This window comes from Micropterus salmoides, unplaced genomic scaffold (genome assembly GCF_014851395.1).
Source record: "Micropterus salmoides isolate LMB-PRFRI ecotype aquatic unplaced genomic scaffold, ASM1485139v1 Ms_hic_scaffold_1805, whole genome shotgun sequence".
Lineage (NCBI taxonomy): Eukaryota > Metazoa > Chordata > Actinopteri > Centrarchiformes > Centrarchidae > Micropterus > Micropterus salmoides.
This window is the reverse complement of record NW_024040935.1, coordinates 10331-16245: the sequence shown is the minus strand read 5'-3', so window position 1 is coordinate 16245 and position 5915 is coordinate 10331. Positions and strand designations below refer to the sequence as shown.

General features: G+C 39.8%; 1 pseudogene; it reads right to left on the bottom strand.

Annotated features, from left to right (window-relative positions):
- Positions 1-257: 257 nt before the first annotated feature.
- On the bottom strand, positions 258-3809 carry LOC119909664 (annotated as a pseudogene).
- Between the last annotated feature and the right edge of the window lie 2106 nt (positions 3810-5915).

The window sequence follows — 5915 nt, the reverse complement described above, 5'->3', positions numbered from 1 at the left end:
TTAATCATCTCCCCTTCACCCATCCATCCTGTCAAAACTATGCTGATACATTGCAACCTTGAGATTTGTAGATACACTGCAAATTACATTGCACTTTACATCTTAAGACTACAGCAGGAAATGAGATTTAAGAAAATGCCTACAAGCAACCAGCTGAAACAGGTAAATGTGGAAATGCAAAAACAGCAGTAGGTATTGTAATTGTGATGGTGGGTAGTGTAAAATAGTAACCAGAGAGGGAGCGATGTGCGTCTCACCACAGTGGAAAGGCTGGGGATGAGTTTGACGCTGTTCTGCACCTCTCCTCAGTGACCTCGACTGCCGTGCAGTGCTCCTCCTCCAGAGGAAGAGGATTAGAGCCGTCTCTGTCCCACGGATGGAGCGTAATAACAAACATACATAAAAAACACCACAATTGTAGGTAACACAATGTGGTAGTAAGGACATGGCTTTTATATATTAATTGATGTAGTCACGTTTCCAGTCACCTTCATTTCAGGGACGGTGATTCTTGTTTCAGGGTGTTTATCCAGCATACTTTCAATAAGCTCCTTCAGTTCATTGCTTATCAGTGGCCTGTGAAAAAAGTCACGTTAACAGATCGACATTTTTCCAGATCAACATTGTTGTGACAAGTCGAAAAATGTCTGCAGTGAAAAAAGGTATGTGAGTCTGATTCATTTGGGAACAATAATGAAACAAGACTCCTCTGATGTCATATCGACAGGCATGATATTACAGTATAACTGTCTTCCACTAACATATGATCTATTTAATCACTCTTTTCTCTGATGAAAAAAAAATTAGCAGAAGCTAATCTTTTAAGAAGAACTGTAATAGTCACATCTACTGTAACACTTTACGTAATCCGATTGACTGTCATTTGTATCAAAAGTAAAGTCACTTGCTGTCATCTGGAGAATAGTCTTTCATTATCGAATCTCGAGTGTAAGGCTTGAACTGATACTGATGTTATGTTGTAGCTGTATCCAGTTATATAAAAAGCCAGAATAAAAAATGTCATTGTTTTATCAGCTATCTGCTTATCTAAATGTTTGCTCACGTCTCTGGAAACTCCACAGGTTTGCTCTTGATCTTGCTGTGCAGAGAGACGATGTAGTCGTCATAAAAAGGGCACTGGAACAGAACAGACAAAATTAATTCATTAAATGTTGCTGGCTTATATTCTACATGCATTTTGCTGTGAACTTTCTTACCTCCCAAAGACAAAACAGTACAGTGTGACTCCCATCGCCCACACGTCTAACGCTGGGAAACAAATTGAATTCCAATAGTTTTCAGGGCCAGTCATTACTGGAGCACACAGCAGATGGTTGGAAAACATTCTTACAATTAAGCACAGACAATAAGATAAGTCACACCTAAAACATAAGTACTTCAGTGATTACATTGTCTGTTTACCAGTTTACCACCAGAACATGTTTTGTCTCACCTTTCCGCTGAAGCTCTGCTCATGTTCAGTCATCATTTCGGGGGCCATGAAGGCCGGCGTCCCCGCCGTGCTCGACAGGAGGGCGTCTGTCCCCTCAAACTCGTTGCTCACACCAAAGTCTGCGATCTTGACGTGACCGTCCTCCCCAAGTAGCAGGTTGGAGGGTTTGATGTCCCTGTGGATGATCTTGTGGTAGTGCACTGGACAATGCAGAAAATGCAAAGAAGTCATGCTGATTGTCTGCTGACAGAAATACCAGCTACCATTGCAATGTAAAGGACAAACACAATTTTCTTTTTAAACAAATTAGGAGTCCTTACTTACTACTAAGTCATTACTTTCTGTATGTTTAAGGCACCAAAGTTGCACAGAAAAAGCCTCAATGTGTAATGGGAACTTTAAAAATCAAAGGTTATAAGTATATTAAATGCTATGATTCTCCATTAAATATTATTAAATCCTAACATACAGTACTCTATCCCCAGGACGACGTCTGAAGTAAAAGCGAGCCTGCTCCTCTGTGAGAGGGTCGTCTGTAGGCACCTCCATCACCGGACTGACCGACACGAGAAAAGGAGAAAGGTAGGAAAAGGTAAAGTATATTATAATTACCTAATGGGCCAATTTAAATGTGCAAACTACCACAGTTTGGGAATGTGACACATTACATAAATTAACAAAAACATACCCTTTCTCCATCAATTCGAAGGCTTGAGGACAAATTTTGATTTTAATGACTCCTCCATTTTATAATGACACATAAGTAGCTAAATTCAGTCACTGCAAAAGGGATGAATGAATCCGTACCCATATGAAGGCCATCTTCAGCAGGATCATCAAGCACCTGCAAGAGGCATTAAATTCAGTCTTATATTGTGCACTGTTTCACACAAATATAAAATAAGTCCAGTTATTCAATCTACAGGAATTATCATTATAGTACTTTGATGGGTTTTTAATAACTCTACATCACCCACACAGGTGACTTCACTTATTTTGGCTGATTAGCCCTCCCCTCATGACAGTTTGGGCATGTTCAGATTATGCTTGATTGGCGTCTGTCTCCTGTTGTCCACCTGTACCCTTCATTATTCTTATTGATATATTTGGTGACAACTTGTAATTCCCAGTAAAGCTTCACCACCAGCAATCTGAGCAGAGGCATAATTAGCTACGCTAATAATAAAAACAGCTGTGGGGGTGTGCAAGAGCTTTAATTCATTTTCTTTTAACATCTCTTTGTTGTATTCTTTTGCTTTTGTGCTGCATACAGACTGACACTAAACTATCACAACATCCCATCCCCACATCCTTACACAAACATGCCAAACTCCAGCTTCACAGCAGGTGAGTCATCTGACTGACCTCCACCAGTTTAACAACATTTGGATGGTCCAGCTTCTTCAGGATGGCAATCTCCTTGTACACTCTCTCCAGAGGCAACATGGCTTTAGGGAACGCATCCTGCGTGAGTTTGACCCTTGAGGAGGCAGGCGGCCTGGAATAATAACACACACAGACAAAAACATATCAGCACCAGCCCCAGATGAACATTGGAAAATGTGAAAACACTAGATATTTAGATGTTGTTTGAGATGGAGATCTTCACTCACGCGGGAATCCACACAGCCTCATCAGCCTCTTCTTGGAAACAACTTTCATTGCCTAAATGAATGAGATAAAGCAGTATACAGTAAACTGACATGTAAACACTTTAATAATAAATGCGCAATTTAGGAGCTTAAACTTACATAGTACTGTTCAGAATCTTCATTATAAGCTAGTTTTACCACTCCATAAGAACCCTAGGGTGTAAAAATAAAAAAGCTTTATAGATGCATCACTTCTGTTTCACCTTGCTCATTGGATGTAGGCTACTGTAATGGTAATCACCTTTCCAATCTCTTTATTCAATTTATACTGGTTGAGCTGGACACAGTCCTGTAGAAAATAAAAATAAAATGCAATCAGTAAAGGATCTCATAATAACATGTTGAATTAAGTCAAAATATTCAACTAATTTCTGTAGCACAAGTCTCCTCACATCGGCGCCTGTAATGGACACACGTTTGGTTTCGATGGTGGGCTGTCGGGAAATGCGGCTCCCCCTCTCCTGCAGCGACATCTTCCTGTGAGAGTTTGTGGTCCTCGGAGTAACGGACCTGTAGCCATTAGGAGGGGTCATGCGGTTTGCGGCCACGTTCATGGCTGCCACCAAGTCTGCCAGCTCGCCGTTGTCCCCCGAGTCCGGCTCTGCCCTGCAGACCGTGTCGGAGCTCATGGTGGTTAGTTCTGGTTCACGCACAGCTGAGGAGGCTCGGCAGAAGCACCAGAGGATGCATCACTGCGCTGAAAGGTGTAGAGGTGCAGAAGTGGACAGACGTGAAATCACACACACTGCCAAATTACCAAGGGCATCACAGTATGGGTTTGCAAAGACTTGAAACGCCCTTGACTGAGCTGACTGTTTTTGGGTCAAACACACGTTATTGTCGTGTGGTAATGCAAGCACTTGACATGCTTGTGGGGAAACTCCAAAATACACACTCTCAAAACTGGGACTCACCCTGAGTATCAGGTTTATTGCCAAGTCACATACAAGTAATTTGGTATTTTGATGCACAACATTAGACATAGTAAATGAAAATAGCTGTACTGTGTTTAAAATACCTTTAAAATGCAGCTAACCACATTCAAATGTTCCTTTTCGGAAAGTCAGCTTATTGCATCATGTTGATGCAGAGCTTTTTAACAGCCTCTCAACATTGTAGATGTCTAGCTCCACTGAATGCATCCACACTGAACAGTTTTCGAAAACACTGCCTTCAATTGTATTACAGAAATGTAACAGACAAATCCAGTATTTTAAAGGAGTGTGGAAATTATTTAACTTAACATTCTCAGTTCGATGGGTTAAGTTTTAACTCTCTGCAAGCTGATCTTCACAACATACTGGCATGAATGGAAAGAAATTATGCTTTGTAGAGAGTCGTTTGCAGAGCAGAGTATAATGAGTTTGTAGATAATTGGTAGAAACATATTAACCACAGCTGGTAAGGCAAACGTTCTCTTAAATTCTAGTATTGACTTTCTCCTTTTGAACTTAATACTTTAATTACAGTGCAATAAATGTGCCAGCAATATAGTATAAGCTTACTCACAGATGCATTTCAGAAGTGCTTTAATCGCTTTGCCTTGAATGAATATAATAATAATAATAATAATAATATATAATAATAATAATAAGCTTAAGCTCCAGTCTTAATTAGAACTGCTATGTAACCTTTCTTTTTAAATAGTGGTATTAGAAGTAGTCACTTGTTGCACCCTACACAATGATATTTGTGTGAATTGTTGTGTTTTCATCAACATGTGAGACTCTTAGTGCCCAAACTGCAGCTTGAAACCTAAAAAACAGGCTGCTGTCAAGCCAGACTACAGTTTTCTTGAATTTCAGCAGATGGCACAAACTGCAGAAAAGACTTAAAGGGGCAACATTAAAAATAAAAACACAGGAAATGAGAACTCTCAGTCTCTGACAACAGTGCAGCAGCAGATAAGAGTCAACTCCTTATTAGGGCGACTCATTGTTGCCTAAAATACAGTACGGAGAACTGAAAAGCTTCTTATGTAAGAAGGTAGAGGGCTTTAACAGGCATGTCAAATCACAATACTTACACACTTAACACACAAGACTGCTACAGTAGGTGCTCACATTTAAAAACAAATATATGCCTTTGCAACATGTAAAGTTAAATATGTTTATAAGAAATGATAAACAAAAGTTACTGTGTGTAGCAAATGGCTTATACACATCTAAATCCCATTTAACATATGACACAATAAAATACTGTGTAAGATAGAAAATGAGGTAAATGGTTTACTTTACTCACACAGAGGAGGTGTCCTGTGTTGACGGCTGTTGTGCTTAATCTGCATGTCCTCCTGCTGCTCTCAGAAGGGAGAAGTCCTCTGTGTCTAAGTGCAGGCCTTTCACTGACTCTGAGCAGGGTGTGAGCTCTGTAGCGCTCGTCTTAAGGATTAACTGAGTTATTCTGAGGCAGTGGTCACCTGAAGAGTACGCCGTGGTGACATCAGGAGACACACATGGCGATACACATGGCCAGTATTCTTTCTTTTTAATTTAATGACTGTATTTCATGTATATTCTGATATGATTAACCATATCCCATACCCAAAGTCTGGGTTAGTTTCAATGGGGTGAAATGTAACATTATGTAATAAGGAATATGAGAAAGAAAGAAAAAAAGATATATATATAAGTTATTGAAAATTCAAAGAAAACATAGCCTATAAATGCAACTAAACATTTTCTTGGAGTAGGTTGTAAGGTTCATTGCTGTTACACCTTACAGCTTACAGCTAATACATACATACACAACTTGCATGAAAGATATCTTCATAGACACACACAAAGCAACAGTCTGTCTTACAGTCCCTG